Source organism: Symphodus melops, assembly GCF_947650265.1.
Source record: "Symphodus melops genome assembly, chromosome: 2".
Classification (NCBI taxonomy): Eukaryota; Metazoa; Chordata; class Actinopteri; order Labriformes; family Labridae; genus Symphodus; species Symphodus melops.
The window spans coordinates 1,187,089-1,204,081 of NC_136692.1; the positions used below are offsets into that span (position 1 = coordinate 1,187,089).

General features: G+C 42.6%; 1 long non-coding RNA gene across 1 annotated transcript; it reads right to left on the reverse strand.

The window, feature by feature from the left end:
- Positions 1 to 7,414: 7,414 nt before the first annotated feature.
- On the reverse strand, positions 7,415 to 10,750 carry LOC306818642. Its single transcript, XR_013778331.1, has 3 exons — positions 10,731 to 10,750; positions 8,330 to 8,599; positions 7,415 to 7,800 (listed from the first exon to the last, which is right to left on the reverse strand). It is a non-coding gene; the product is annotated as an uncharacterized lncRNA (long non-coding RNA).
- Between the last annotated feature and the right edge of the window lie 6,243 nt (positions 10,751 to 16,993).

The window sequence follows — 16,993 nt, forward strand, 5'->3', positions numbered from 1 at the left end:
CAAGAGCTAACAAACTGTAAACCATAGCAGGAACTCAACATGTGCAACTATTGCAATGAGTGTAGGAAAGCTCCCTAAGAGGCCCCGTGTGACTGTGAAGTGGCACAATATTCCTGTGAAAGTGAACTTTGTAAAAGTCCCCTGTGCTGTGAGTTCAGAGTCCAGAATCAACAAATAAACAGTTTAACAGATTAGATAAGACATCTGTTCTGGCACATTTTTAGCTCCATAGGTTTCTCCATGTCGAGGCTTTTACTTAGAAACAGCCAGAGGAAATACAATTCAGTTTAGCTGCAGGATTTCATGAGAGAACAACGATACTGAGAAATTAATCGGTAGGAATTAGTATTGAACCAAAATCCAAATGAGAGAAACTCAGTTACACACACACACATACACACACACACACACACACACACACACACACACACACATACACACACAGTGTTTTAAGCTAGAGTAGAGAGTGAGATGAAGAGCTGAATGTAAATCCTGGTTGTTCAGAGTGTAAACATGATCAGCTGTACTCACCAGTGTTTGCAGAGACTCTGCTGTGTCGTTGACAAAGATCAGATGAAATCACTTTAATTTGTTTGAAGACAAACGGAGACCTTTCTGGACGGCTGTGTGGTCGACACACTGACAGACTTATCTCTGCTCCCTCAGCTGTAGCTCCGCCTCTGCTAGCTCGCCTGTGACTGTCATGTGGTATATGGTGTCATATTACATCACATGTCTGTTTTTAGCTGTTACCTGAGTTACATCATCACAGTGAATATTAATATTATATCGAAGCAGAGACGCAATGAGACAGAAGATAACCCAGCATTAGTGTTAATGTGTCTCCCTGATTGGGTTATTTACTCACGTTGGATTTTTCTGCCCTCACTGACGGCCTTCCTGTGTACGACCTACGAACGTTTGAGTAAAGAACAAACCACATCTAGAACCTGTTTCCATCGGGGGGGTCGACGTGGAGGTGGTCAGGACCTACGGGTATCTGGGGCTGCAACTGGATGACAAGCTGGACTGGTCACCTAACATGGACACTACCTGCAGGAAGGGACAGAGTCGTCTGTACTTCCTGAGAAGGCTGGGGTCCTTCAACATCTGCAAAAAGCTGCTGCAGATGTTCTACCAGTCTGTGGTGTCCAGCGTCCTTTTCTACGCAGTGGTGTGCTGGGGAGGAAGCTGCAAGAAGAGGGACGCAGCACGCCTGGACAGACTGGTGAGGAGGGCTGGCTCTGTGGTGGGTACAGAGCTGGACTCTCTGGTGACTGTGGTAGAGAGGAGGTCTCTGGACAAAATGCTCTCCATCATGGACAACACACACCACCCTCTGCACAGCACCTTCACCGGGCAGAGGAGCATGTTCAGTGACAGACTGCTTTCACAGTCGTGCTCCACGGATAGACTCAAAAACTCTTTTGTCCCCCTATAGGCCATAAGACTGTACAACACTTCACTGTCACGGCAGGAAAGAAGCAGACGGTGAACCCTGGACTCTTTTTTCACTTTTTTCTCACTCCTCACCTGCACTGCTGACCTCAGAGTCAGCCTCCAGTTGGACACTTTAATGCATATTGATAGTCACCTTACTTAGCACTGCTCACTTTAATGATAATCACCCTAATCATATCTGGTTTCATCCTGCTGTTGTGTTATGCTACATCTGTAATGGTTGACATGATCACCCTAACTAGGTCAAGTTTCACTCTCTTGTCTTTGACACTTAATGCTAATCTGCTCCTCAATAGTTGGGTACTTTAATGGCAATCACCCTAATCACTCCTGGTTTCACCTTATTGTTTTGGACACTTAATGTTAATCACTGCTCCTTTATGTTGCTGAGCACTTTAATGGCCCAGTCTGCATCGCTGCATTGACTGTTTAATGACTGTACTCACAACTCTGGCACTACCTCAAACACCTCTGTACATGCACATGTGACTAGTTTCTAGAAGGTCAGCACTTTGTTTCTAAGGCTCTTTAACTGTTTACAGATCTCTTTTAATCAGCACATGTTTTTCTCTCCTTCACAGGTTATGTACATTATGCTCTATAAGTTTTAAGTCTAATGCTATTGCTAACTGCACAGGTTTAGCCTGTAATTATATTTACTCTTAGTCACATAGGGGCTGCTAAATCTTGTTTGGGGGATTATTGTATAGAGAGGGGAGGGGGACAGCGGGTGTGTATTGTAACTAATGTCTTGTGTCCTGCCTGTCTGTATACTGCTACTGGATGCCTTGAATTTCCCTCGGGATCAATAAAGTATCTATCTATCTATCTATCTATCTATCTATCTATCTATCTATCTATCTATCTATCTATCTATCTATCTATCTATCTATCTATCTATCTATCTATCTATCTATCTATCTATCTATCTATCTATCTAAATCCGATTAGTCATAGCAACGTTAAAACGTTGCCGTCGTCAAGAGAAGGAAGACAAATGGTTGCTAGGGATGCAGCTGACTAACTTTAATCATATCAATCCGCGGAAAGAAGAGCGGCAGAGATTGACAGCGGAGGGAAGATAGGGCCAAAAGACGCCAACAAAATGTTCGGTACAACGAAAAATCGAATAAACATGAGATTAATTTTGACGTAAACACCTTTCAGAACATGCTAGGGGATATATATGTGTTTTCAAAATGTCCACAGACTCTGACATGACAAGGCGGTTTGAAGTTTAGCAGAGAAGAGAAAGCGGGTGCTGTCAGATAGGGCCCCCCAGGGAGGTTTCCTATTGTCATTGTCAAAATTTGCCCATTTTGAATCCTGCTGTGTAAAAGTTTGTCGGCCCTCGGTCTCACCCCATTGGCCAAGCAGCACATCTCGCCCTAATGGACTATTTGTTAAGCAGAAAGAATAAATAAAGGCCCGTCTGTTCAATCAGTCAAACCAGTGATAGAATATTAGGCCTTTTTCTGCTTATAATCAAAGTGCTTACTGCAATAAAGTTTCATCACCCGGTCCAAAGGAAAGGTTTGATATTTACAGTTTGAACGATGTTCGCTTACATTTATATTATACCAGTTATTTTATCATGTCATCATGCCCTGAACAGTTAATCACTCACCCACTTTATATAGGTTGAGTGAGCCTTGATAGTTAATCACTTAAATGGTTTGTTGCTTAAAAGGAATTGGTTACTAGACTAGATGTCTTTCTTGTGATAAGAAACAGGCCAGGCAGGATGTGTCTTCCCCTACAGGTGGTGAAAGGATTCGGGAGTTTGATGTACCAATGAGAAAAGGGGAACCACTCATCCGAAGACGCATAATTTGGAAGTTGCCCCAATCGGAGGATGGGAACCGCACATTCTTGAATGCATTATTTGGTTAGATATTCTCTGTCTAATGTATAAAAGGGTTCAGGGAAAGATAGTCGTGGCTCAGACTTCGTGAACTGATCCAGCATCTGTCTGTTGTCAGGGACGCGTAGTGTTGAACCCAGAGACTCTGTAACTTCTATTCTTGATTCATCAGGTTAATAAACTCTGTTAACCTGAAAGAGACGCCTCCAGTCATTCCTCTCATCCCATCAAAAGAATGCGCAGAGATTTGAGGTAATTATTTAGAGGAGTCAGATTTCTATTAACAACATTTAGGAAAAGTGTTAAATAGCAACTTTTATCCTTCACTTGGTGACCCCGACGATGGGGGATGAGGTTTGATGGAGGACGTAAGTATTGATTAATTTCTAAAAAAAAATGTTTTTTGAAATATCTTTCATTCAAATGTATTAATTTCTTAAGGTAGTAGAATGACTGCATTGCAGTCTATGGTACAACGTCCAGACCTGTCCAGACATTGAGAGGCCTCACAAAAACCAAAGGTGAACACAAACCTTTTCCATAAAATTGTGCACATTGGAAAATCTAAATTATCGTTGTCTGGTTTGGGTATAGACGGTGTTAATGTCTAAATTTAGAAAATTGAATCAAGAATACAAGTAAGCGATCGAACAGAAGGCCGTACGAAGAGAAGTCAGGGGCGAGAGACTGACTGTGAATCCAGTGGCGAGAGACTGGTTGTAAAATCAGGTGCGAGAGACTGACAAGGAAACCAGGGGCGAGAGACTGGTTAGAAAGCCAGGGGCGAGAGACTGGCTGGGATAAATGTTGGGCTGGGTCTTTTCTTTTGACGCTGAATGACAATGTAAAGAAGGCAACAGGTTGAGCGCTGGTCATTTCAGTTGACAGAGAACTGTGTGTGGGATCATTGGGGAGGCGGTGAATCAGCAGAAGTGTATTAAAACTGTTTGTGAGTCTGGGATAGAACCCCCAGTGACTGGCCGCAGTTGTCATTAGGACTGCTGTAGAAGCTTGCCAGTTAGGACTCCAAATAGAGCATTGCGTCTATACATTTTCTGCTGTTCACGTGTATATAGTGTTTTTTGTTGTGCGTTAATTTGAACTTAAGTTCTGCTCCTTAAGTACAAATATTTAGAAATATATATTTTTTTTCGTGCATCCCCCTTTTCTCTTTTCTCTCACTGGTTCAGAGAGTGGAAAGGGGAAAGGTAGGGGTTTTTTCTTCTACCCTGTTACGGGTATTTTGAGCAACACCTCTAGCTCTACCTGGTAAACCTGTGAGTAGATGTGTGTGTGCTGGTGGAGTTTTTAGATGTGTGTGTGAGTGCTGTGCTGAGTAGATGTGTGGGATCAATAAAGTATCTATCTATCTATCTATCTATCTAAATCCGATTAGTCATAGCAACGTTAAAACGTCGCCGTCTTCAAGAAAAGGAAGACAAATGGTTGCTAGGGACGCAGCTGACTAACTTTAATCATATCAATCCGCGGAAAGAAGAGCGGCTCGGTTACAGCGGGAAAAGGAGCGCGCAGAGATTGACAGCGGAGGGAAGATAGGGCCAAAAGATGCCAACAAAATGTTCGCTACAACGAAAAATCGACTAAATATGAGATTAATTTTGACGTAAACACCTTACAGAACATGCTAGGGGATATATATGTGTTTTAAAAATGTCCACAGACTCTGACATGACAAGGCGGTTTGAAGTTTAGCAGAGAAGAGAAAGCGGGTGCTGTCAGATAGGGCCCCCCAGGGAGGTTTCCTACTGTCATTGTCAAAATTTGCACATTTTGAATCCTGCTGTGTAAAAGTTTGTCGGCCCTCGGTCTCACCCCATTGGCCAAGCAGCACATCTCGCCCTAACGGACTATTTGTTTAGCAGAAAGAATAAATAAAGGCCCGTCTGTTCAATCAGTCAAACCAGCTAACATTATTTGCACAGCACAAATTCATAACACATTTTATCTCAAGACGTTTTTATTATTTTCCATGTGAAAAATGGGAGAGGGGGACATGGAAGGAAGGATTTCTCCTTCGTATTCCTCGTGTTCCTGTCGTCCACACTTCTTGCTCCTCAGGTGGAGGTCAGAGCTGGCTGTGCATTCATGAGGACTGTAGTGGTTGTTTGTTAGGACACAGTCCAACGGTGAAGGCTGGACGTCAGACTGATGTTGACGCCTGTGGAAACGTAGAATAAAATTTGATCGGGCTCATACCGTAAACATATTTGTCTTGGCCATCACCATCCGATACAGATGAATTCACTTCATACAGGATGTTTAGTTATCGTCACTTTTTCAAAATGAAAAATGAAATTAAGTTTGAAAGTGCTCTGAAGAAGTGAGTTCTCTGATTCATCTTTTCCAAATGAGTCTCAGATAAACATGCTGAGTCAGGAAGCTGTCACCACCTAGTGGACACAGAGTCTAACTACAGGACGTGTAGAGTAAAGTACTTTGTAGCACGGTGTTTTCTCTTCATATTTATAGGACATTAAAGGACCCATATTTGATCTTTTTAGGGTTACTATATCTATCAAAAATGTCAAATACTCTACAAAGTGTTGGGCGTCCTCCACGGGCATGAAGGTCCTATTGCAGGTAAGAGAAGTTCATCACCTGCTGTAGTTAACTAGTCTACTATTTCCTAGAACTCAGAGGGCGACCTCCTTTCCAACCTCTAGTCTAATATTTCTTATAAGATCGCAGCTCAAAATAAAATCATCTAACACCCAGCCAAGGAGGAAGGGTCCATTTGAGCGCTGCCAGGATTATCTAAATATCCGTCCCCTAGGATAATTAGGTACCAAGCCCTTATCAGCTACCCCTCTACTGTCGCTGCTACGTGCTATGAGCTGTGAAAATCTGTTTCTTTTGTCAGTGTGCCGTAGTGCGATGGGTCAGTGCTTACCTCCGAGGCTCACGGGGCGTCGCGAAGAAACCCAATCAAAACAGGAGGATTTCACAAGATTTTATGACATTTATTGAAAATTCAAAAATTGTAAAAAATCTGACAAAGTCTTTTAAAACTCCAATACAAATCAGTAAATTAAAAATGTATAAAAGGAATAATAAGAGTTAAAAAAGAGATTACATATTTCTACATTTCTTCAAAAGTTTTGGTCTCAGAGACTAAGTCTCCAAAAGGTGAATTTTTTTATCAGAGCGACGTGGAGTCAGCTAGCAAGAACCAAAAAGACTCTGGATCAACATTTAAAGTGTCAGTGTGTACTTTGTGTAAGTGTGTACTTTGTGTAAGTGTGTACTTTGTGTGTGTGTGTACTTTGTGTCAGTGTGTCCTTTGTGTCAGTGTGTCCTTTGTGTAAGTGTGTACTTTGTGTAAGTGTGTACTTTGTGTAAGTGTGTACTTTGCGTCAGTGTGTACTTTGCGTCAGTGTGTACTTTGTGTCAGTGTGTCCTTTGTGTCAGTGTGTACTTTGTGTCAGTGTGTCCTTTGTGTAAGTGTGTACTTTTTGTAAGTGTGTACTTTGTGTCAGTGTGTACTTTGTGTCAGTGTGTACTTTGTGTCAGTGTGTCCTTTGTGTAAGTGTGTACTTTTTGTAAGTGTGTACTTTGTGTCAGTGTGTACTTTGTGTAAGTGTGTACTTTGTGTCAGTGTGTACTTTGTGTAAGTGTGTACTTTGTGTAAGTGTGTACTTTGTGTAAGTGTGTACTTTGTGTCAGTGTGTACTTTGTGTAAGTGTGTACTTTGTGTCAGTGTGTACTTTGTGTAAGTGTGTACTTTGTGTAAGTGTGTATCCACCTCTGAGGTCACATTCACACCTAGAGACACTAAAAGGTCTCACATGGAGACACTGCTCACCCAGAAGTCACCACGAGCTCATTCATGAACATCTTCACCTTTCATAAGTTCAAACTAAAACATCTCAAAACCACACGCTGTCATAAGTGTGTGTGTGTGTGTGTGTGTGTGCTTTGTATCAGGACATGGTGCACCAAAATCTATCCATTGTCAGGGTTACATCATCACACAAAACGACGGGCGGCGAGCGCTCAGAGACAGGCGGCGTTCTCCTTGGTGTGTCAGGGTCTTAAGACAAGAAAAGAAAGTACTAAGCAGAAACCAAGTTAAAGTCATGTGATGGTCACATGGTCTAAATATATAGAGGATTACAGCTCCTACATGTCCACAAAGATTACAAACACTAGATGGCAGTAGAGCTCCACCTTCAAAATAATCTGTGTACATTCATTCAGACAGCTCTGACTGAATTGGAGTTTTTAAGGTGGTATTAACAGCAGAATCAGCTGATTCAGTCTCTCTGGATCTCATCACCATTTAAAGCACAAATTAATTCTTCACTTGAGTTACAAATAATCACATGTTGCTTTGGAGCGATGTGACGTCTGTCTGTTACGACTCCTTTGACCATCCTCAGACATCAGCATGGGGGTTCTCTCGCCTCCTCGCCTCCTTATCTCCTCCTTGTCTCCTCTCCTCTAATCCTTTGTGTCTGAAAAAAAGAACAAAAACGCTTTTTTAGTTGAAGGCAAAATTAACGTTTTTGAGTTATTGAGTCAGGCTAACTCTGAGTCAAGCTAACTCTGAGTCAAGCTAACGACAGGCTGAGAGCTGAGGCGGGTTTTAAGCCTCCTGACAAACCGTTACACGGCGCCCACCTGTCAATCAACTCAGCTACACGCCTTGTTGTGAATAACTCTGATCCTTCATCCAATCAAAACTGATGAGTCATCAAAACATCCCCCCGTACAGTGTGTGTGGATGGAGACATGAGCTAATCACACCTATTTGGTTTTTTGAAGCAGGTTGTAAACATGTTCATGTCTGCTGTAAAAACAGGCTGTTTGAATGGGTGTGTATGTGACTTCCTGTGCTGCTGCAGCCAGCCTCTAGTGGACACTCCAGGAACTGCAGGAGTCTATATTTCTGCTTCAGCTTCATGTTTCAACAGTGGAGGTTGCTGCTTGGTTGGTAGGTAGAAGTATCTTTATATCACTCTATTTAATGAGTGTTTTACTCACATGGGAGGTTGACAGAGACGTGTTTGGAGGTCGTTCTCCCCAGCGTGTTCTCAGCTTCACAGTAAAACTCCCCGAAGTCAGAGGACTGGATGGAGCTGAAGACAAGCGTTGCTCCTGAAGATGTGTGATGAGGGTTTAGAGGTCCGTCCACCTTGTACCAGATGTAATTAGCAGCTGGGTTAGCATCACTGCTACAGGTCAGATTGACTGAAGAGCCCTCCTTTATCTCACCGTGGGAACTCAGTGACACAGAGGGAAGCTTTGGAGCATCTGGAGGAGAATCAGAGAGAGCGTTTACACTCACATCAGATGATGGTGGACGTGTTATATTGAACAGCTTTGGCCATTTATAGGCTCTGTCTGTGTGTGTGTGTGTCAGTGTGTGTGTGTATGTGTGTGTGTGTGTTATGGTATGAATCAGTGAAGACTGTAAAAAAACTCACACACTGGAGGAGACGGGAATTTCTCTTGTCCTCGTACAGCACAGGAATAACTGTCTGTATGACGAATCTGATTGGATGAATAATCACGTGATGTTTCATTTTTGATTTCCTCTCCATTCTTGAACCAGATGAAGGAGGTATCATGAGGACATGTGTTCACACACCTAAAGATGAGTGCAGTCTCATCTCGTCTTCTCACCTTCACCTCGAGATCTGAACGTTAGTAGAAATATCAGCACACAAACATGCACAAGTAAATACATGTATATACAGCATGTTAGAAACTGAGCTCAGAGAATAAAGTCTGAAATATTACCTGTGACTTCCAGGTCGACCCCACCTTCCCCTGAATAGCTGGTCATGTTTCTCTGAAGCCTGTATCTACCCCAGTCTTTCCATGTCACGTCTGTGATGGTCAGAGTACAGTTGTTCCTCACACAGGTACTCTGCACACGGCCTGAATACTGGGGGTTTTCTTTAACATCTACATCATATTTAGGACGTTTAGACCAAAATGTTTCCTGTGTGTTAACTTCCTGGTTTAGTCCCTCTGGGGGTATCATGGTGCAGCTCATCTCCACAGTCGATCCTTTAACAGCACAGATGTGATGAGAAGAGCACGTCACGCCCCAGACATCCTGAACCTGAACCGCTGCAACACAGAGCACATCAGGAACAACCATCAACATTCAGAACTTTAAGAAGAACAAATAAAACCTCAACATATCTCAACGTCTAAAAATCATCTGATCATGATTCTATCAGACTGTAATCACTTTAAAGACTCAAAAATATATAAAGACTTTTTTAAATGGGTGTGTATGTGACTTCCTGTGCATCTAGTGGACACTGGAGGAACTGCAGGTTGTTGTTTAGCATTTACTTCATCCTCTTGCACTACTCACCACTGCACTATTATCTTATTTAGTCTCATACATATTAGTCTTTAATTACTTCTTTATATTTTTAGTGAATTCTTCATATTTAATGTTTATATTTGTACAAAGAGAGCACAGTCTACTGAGTGTGTGTGTGTGTGTGTGTGTGTGTGTGTGTGTGTGTGTGTGTGTGTGTGTGTATGTGTGTGTTAAGACCCTTTGCTCTCAAATGAAAATGAGCCTGATGTTTATTTAACTAGAAGAAAAAAAAAAGGTGAAGTTTCATTCATGCTTAGTCATGTTATGTTGTGTGCGCATGCACAGCTTTGATAACACTTTAATTATGACACCTGGGATTCACTTTCACTAAAACCATCATCAGGAGCACATAGCCCGTTGGTGAGCAACTGCTACTTCTCACAATGCCTAAATAACCCTTGTTAAAGTCACTTTTAGGTGTGAGCACTGTAAATCAATGTGTGTTATCTGACTAATAATAGCATGTTAGCTGGTAGCTCGCGAGACGCGAGCGCTCAGCAACGCGGAAGCGATTGTTTGATCAATCTGCTGGTTTCTGGTGGCGGTGGTGATGGTGGTGGTTTAGTTTGATGATTCATGGTGTAGTGCCGCTTCATTATGCTGTGTTTGTGTGTGTAAGTCACTTAGAGGAAGGACAGGTGGCATGTTTTCTTTGTGTCAGCGTCCAAAGCAACCAGAAACATTAGAGTCGCTGTGCGCGTGCTCCTTCGGCACTAGGCATTCTGGGTAATGTTGTTTTATATTATTTAATCAAGATTTGCTACATTTTTAATGTCTTTGCAGGCTTCTTTGATTTCATTATATTATATTATTTGAATAATATTAGTTGAATCATATTTATTTTGTTTGTATTTCAGGTTTATAACCTGTGGTCATTTAATTTAAAAATAAAGAATTAAGGAAAAACACGAGTTGTAACATTGTGCTTCCTGATGAGCCTTTTCGGAAGGCAAAAAATGAAGAAATCCGAAATGTGTGCGTGTGGTGTGTGTGTGTGTGTGTGTGATGGTATGAATCAGTGAAGATTGTAAATAAACTCACACACTGGAGGAGACAGGAACTTCTCTTGTCCTCGTACAGCACAGGAATAACTGTCTGTATGAAGAATCTGATTGGATGAATAATCAGCTGATGTTTCATTTTTGATTTCCTCTCCATTCTTGAACCAGATGAAGGAGGGATTACGATGACATGTGTGCTGACACATAAAGATGAGTCCAGTCTCATCTTGTCTTCTCACCTTCACCTTGAGATCTGAACATGAGTAGAAATATCAGCACACAAACATGCACAAGTAAATACATGTATATACAGCATGTTAGAAACTGAGCTCAGAGAATAAAGTCTGAAATATTACCTGTGACGTCCAGGAAGACCCCAGATCTCTCTGAATATCTGCTGTTTCTCTGAAACACGTAATGACCCCAGTCTGTCCGTCTCATTTCTGTGATGGTCAGAGTACAGTTGTTCCTCACACAGGTACTCTGCACACGGCCTGAATACTGGGGGTCTTCTTTAACATCTACATCATATTCAGGACCTTTAGACCAAAATGTTTCCTGTGTGTTAACTTCCTGGTTTATTCCCTCTGGGGGTATCATGGTGCAGCTCATCTTCACAGTCGATCCTTTATGGGCACAGATCCAACGAGGAGAGCACGTCACACCCCAGACATCCTGAACCTGAACCGCTGCAACACAGAGCACATCAGGAACAACCATCAACATTCAGAACTTTAAGAAGAACAAATAAAACCTCAACATATCTCAACGTCTAAAAATCATCTGATCATGATTCTATCAGACTGTAATCACTTTAAAGACTCAGAAATATATAAAGACTTTTTTAAATGGGTGTGTATGTGACTTCCTGTACTTCTAGTGGACACTGGAGGAACTGCAGGTTGTTGCTTAGCATTTACTTCATCCTCTTGCACTACCCACCACTGCACTATTATCTTATTTAGTCTCGTACATATTAGACTTTAATTACTTCTTTATATTTTTAGTGAATTCTTCATATTTCATGTTTATATTTGTACAAAGAGAGCACAGTCTACTGAGTGTGTGTGTGCGTGTGTGTGTTTATGTCTGTGTGTGTGTGAGTGTCTAAGTGTCTATGTGTGTGTGTGTGTGTGTGTGTGTGTGTGTGTGTGTGTGTGTGTGTGTCTGAGTGTCTACGTGTGTGTTTCTGTTTGTGTGTGTGGGTGTGTGTGTCTGAGTGCCTGACTGTGTGTGTGTGTGTGTGTGTGTGTGTGTGTGTATCTGAGAGTCTGACTGTGTGTGTGTGTGTGTGTGTGTGTGTGTGGTCAGAGTGGAGGCAGCTGATTGGATCAGATCTCCCTCTTAAAGCAGGAAGTAGCAGGGTTTGATGGTAGAAGATATGGCGCCCCTCTTACAGATCAACTTGTCCATCATGTGTTGGATTGGAACAGACACATTGATGCACTTCTTCACTTTTAGTCGTGTACCGTGCATTCACACTTCCTGTTTGATGTTTTGTCCCTGCATTATTTAGTCTATGTGAGTCTCCCTGCAACCACATTTAAGTCCAGCTCCAAATCAAGTCACCTGAAGCTGATCCACTTTTCACACAGGTGAACTTCAGTGTGCATGATTCCCTCCCACACTTCCTCTTTTTAGTCCCAAAGTGAGTGAAAGTGTGGATGTGAAGTACCTGACACAGAGAGGAGGACGAGGACGATGAAGAGACTGGCTGCTCGGATCAAACTCATGGCTGCTCCTCTCCTCTCTCGCTGGGACTTTATGGACGATCAAACATGTTAGCAGGTGGAAGAAGAAGAAGAAGAAGACAGCAGCACTCAAACATTTGTTGAAGTGGATTCTGTGTAGGAGCGTCTCAGCTGGCACAAGAAGTCATGGAGCGTACACGCTGCTCACCTTTATCCAAACAGCTACTGAGAGTCCTGGACATTCATACATGAACAATCTGAGCTAACAGAAGCCCGTCTCCTGCTGTAGTTCACTCGTCTACTCTTTCCTAGAACTAAGAGGGCTTTCTTTCTACCAACCACTATTAGATGGAGCTCATGATCAAACTATCTGAGCTGATCTCTCAGAGGCAAAGGCCCCTAACCAATGCATGCACTTATGATTATATGATGTATGGATTAAATGATAAAAGGATTAAACAAAATAAATGCATCATTCTTGCTGACATGTCAACACAGCCATGAAGCGTTTTAATGATGATCAACAGCCACCAGTTTTTTCTTCCTTTTAGACATCAAGGATTTCTGATGTTTGTCAACAGGCTGGCCAGTAGGGGGCGTCCAAGAGCTAACAAACTGTAAACCATAGCAGGGGCTCAACATGTGCAACTATTGCAATGAGTGTAGGAAAGCTCCCTAAGAGGCCCCGTGTGACTGTGAAGTGGCACAATATTCCTGTGAAAGTGAAGTTTGTGAAAGTCCCCTGTGGTGTGAGTTCAGAGTCCAGAATCAAAAAATAAACAGTTTAGCAGATAAGATAAGACAAGTTCATCTGCCAGAACAGATGAACTTGTTATTCACAAGTTCATCTGTTCTGGCACATTTTTAGCTCCATAGGTTTCTCCATGTCGAGGCTTTTACTTAGAAACAGCCAGAGGAAATACAATTCAGTTTAGCTGCAGGATTTCATGAGAGAACAACGATACTGAGAAATCAATCGGTAGAAATTAGAATTGAACCAAAATCCAAATGAGAGAAACTCAGTTACACACACACACACACACACACACACACACACACACACACACACAGTTGAGTGTAAATCCTGGTTGTTCAGAGTGTAAACATGATCAGCTGTACTCACCAGTGTTTGCAGAGACTCTGCTGTGTCGTTGACAAAGATCAGATGAAATCACTTTAATTTGTTTGAAGAGAAACGGAGACCTTTCTGGACGGCTGTGTGGTCGACACACTGACAGACTTATCTCTGCTCCCTCAGCTGTAGCTCCGCCTCTGCTTACTCGCCTGTGACTGTCATGTGGTATATGGTGTCATATTACATTACATGTCTGTTTTTAGCTGTTACCTGAGTTACATTATCACAGTGAATATTAATTTTATATCAAAGCAGAGAGGCAATGAGACAGAAGATAACCCAGCATTAGTGTTAATGTGTCTCCCTGGTTGGGTTATTTAATCATATTGGATTTTTCTGCCCTCACTGACGACCTTCCTGTGTACGACCTACGAACATTTGAGTAAAGAACAAACCACATCCAGAACCTGTTTCCATCGGGGGGGTCGACGTGTAGGTGGTCAGGACCTACGGGTATCTGGGGCTGCAACTGGATGACAAGCTGGACTGGTCGCCTAACATGGACACTACCTGCAGGAAGGGACAGAGTTGTCTGTACTTCCTGAGAAGGCTGGGGTCCTTCAACATCTACAAAAAGCTGCTGCAGATGTTCTACCAGTCTGTGGTGTCCAGCGTCCTCTTCTACGCAGTGGTGTGCTGGGGAGGAAGCTGCAAGAAGAGGGACGCAGCACGCCTGGACAGACTGGTGAGGAGAGCTGGCTCTGTGGTGGGTACAGAGCTGGACTCTCTGGTGACAGTGGTAGAGAGGAGGTCTCTGGACAAAATGCTCTCCATCATGGACAACACACACCACCCTCTGCACAGCACCTTCACCGGGCAGAGGAGCATGTTCAGTGACAGACTGCTGTCACAGTCGTGCTCCACGGACAGACTCAAGAACTCTTTTGTCCCCCTATAGGCCATAAGACTGTACAACACTTCACTGTCACGGCAGGGAAGAAGCATATGGTGAACCCTGGACTAATTTTTCACTTTTTTCTCACTCCTCATCTGCACTGCTGACCTCAGAGTCAGCCTCCAGTTGGACACTTTAATGCATGTTGATAGTCACCTTACTGAGCACTGGACACTTTAATGATAATCACCCTAATCATGTCTGGTTTCATCCTACTGTTGTGTTATGCTACATCTGTAATGGTTGACATGATCACCCTAACTAGGTCAAATGTCACTCTATTGTCTTTGACACTTAATGCTAATCTGCTCCTCAATAGTTGGGTACTTTAATGGCAATCACCCTAATCACTCCTGGTTTCACCTTATTGTTTTGGACACTTAATGTTAATCACTGCTCCTTTATGTTGCTGAGCACTTTAATGGCCCAGTCTGCATCCCTGCATTGACTGTTTAATGACTGTACTCACACCTCTGCCACTACCTCAAACACCTCTGTACATGCACATGTAACTAGTTTCTAGAAGGTCAGCACTTTGTTTCTAAGGCTCTTTAACTGTTTACAGGTCTCTTTTAATCAGCACATGTTTTTCTCTCCTTCACAGGTTATGTACATTATCCTATATAAGTTTTAAGTCTAATGCTAATGCTAACTGCACAGGTTTAACTTGTAATTATGTTTACTCTTAGTCACATAGGGGCTGCTAAATCTCGTTTGGGGATTATTGTATACAGAGGGGAGGGGGGACGGCGGGTGTGTATTGTAACTAATGATAATAATAATAATAATAATAATAATAATAATAATTAATTTCATTTGTAAGCGCTTTTACAGGAGCTCAAAGGCACTTTACATGTAAAAATCATAGAATACAGTTAAAAACAGTAAAAACAGTTAAAAAAAACATTAAAAGACAGAGAAACAGAAAGAGAAGACGGGAAAGAAGAAGTTAAGTACTAAAAGCTAGTTTAAAGAGGTGAGTTTTGAGCATGGATTTGAAAGTTGGGAGGTGTGTGCAGGAACGGATGGGTTTGGGGAGTGAGTTCCAGAGGGAGGGGGCAGCGATGGAGAAGGCTCTGTCTCCCCAGGTTCGGTACTTGGTCCGTGTAGGTGGGGAGAGGATGTTTCCTTTAGACGAGCGGAGGTCACGGGAGGGGGTGTGGTGATGAAGCAGGTCAGTGAGGTAGGGTGGGGCCAGGTTATTTTGTGCTTTGTGTGTGAGGAGGATGATTTTAAACTGTATGCGGTGAGTAATGGGGAGCCAGTGCAGGTCACGGAGGACGGGGGTGATGTGGTCTCTGGAGCGGTTGCTAGGGACGCAGCTGACTAACTTTAATCATATCAATCCGCGGAAAGAAGAGCGGCTCGGTTACAGCGGGAAAAGGAGCGTGCAGAGATTGACAGCGGAGGGAAGATAGGGCCAAAAGACGCCAACAAAATGTTCGCTACAACGAAAAATCGACTAAACATGAGATTAATTTTGACGTAAACACCTTACAGAACATGCTAGGGGATATATATGTGTTTTAAAAATGTCCACAGACTCTGATATGACAAGGCGGTTTAAAGTTTAGCAGAGAAAAGAGAGCGGGTGCTGTCAGATAGGGCCCCCCAGGGACGTTTCCTACTGTCTTTGCACATTTTGAATCCTGCTGTGTAAAAGTTTGTCGGCCCTCGGTCTCCCCCCATTGGCCAAGCAGCACATCTCGCCCTAACGGACTATTTGTTTAGCAGAAAGAATAAATAAAGGCCCGTCTGTTCAATCAGTCAAACCATCTGTTTGAAACTGAGCTCAGAGAATAAAGTCTGAAATACTACCTCTGACCAATATTACCTCTGAACATCCATCCATCCATCCATCCATCCATCCATCCTGGACTTTCCTTTCCATCTGGTTTTGAATTGTTACACTGAGCATATTTCTGACTTTCTCTGCAGTGTGTTAAAGACGTATCTTATTATTCAGCAGGTTTATAACCTGGAAGTTTGTCATGAAATCAAGTTTCAGTCTTTGTTTTTATGGTGCAACAAAGAAAACATTTTATTTTCAAAGAATTAGATTATTAAACAAACAACAAATTAAAGCACATTTAAAACAGATATATGTAGGACTTTCACACATGCAGATGTTGGTATAGAAGGCCTCACACGGGGCACCATAATGTTGGGGTTTTGCAGGAGCTAATACACAGTGAACTTTTATGTTTGGTTTGATAAAGTAACATTTGGTTATCAGACGTCGTCTGGTGTGAGCCGGAACCTCCGAGGAGATGACTAACAGTCAATGTGTGAGACTTGGTCGCTCTGTGTGATAGTGTAATCTCTAAGCAGCTTCTCCTCTGCTCTGATGCTGGAAAGCTCAACATCCTCATCTTACTGGAGCTAAGCATCAACCACTCCATCCTTCTGTCCCGCCTTAAACCACCTTAAACATCAGCTGCTCTCTTATGGCTCCAATCAGACAGACAGACAGCAGTTCATAAGCCCCTCCCCTCTCCCCTAAAGGTGGTCCCCAAGGATCAGCTCTCCAACCTCTCCTGTTCATCATCTACATGTTTCCTCTCTGTCACATCATCCGCCGC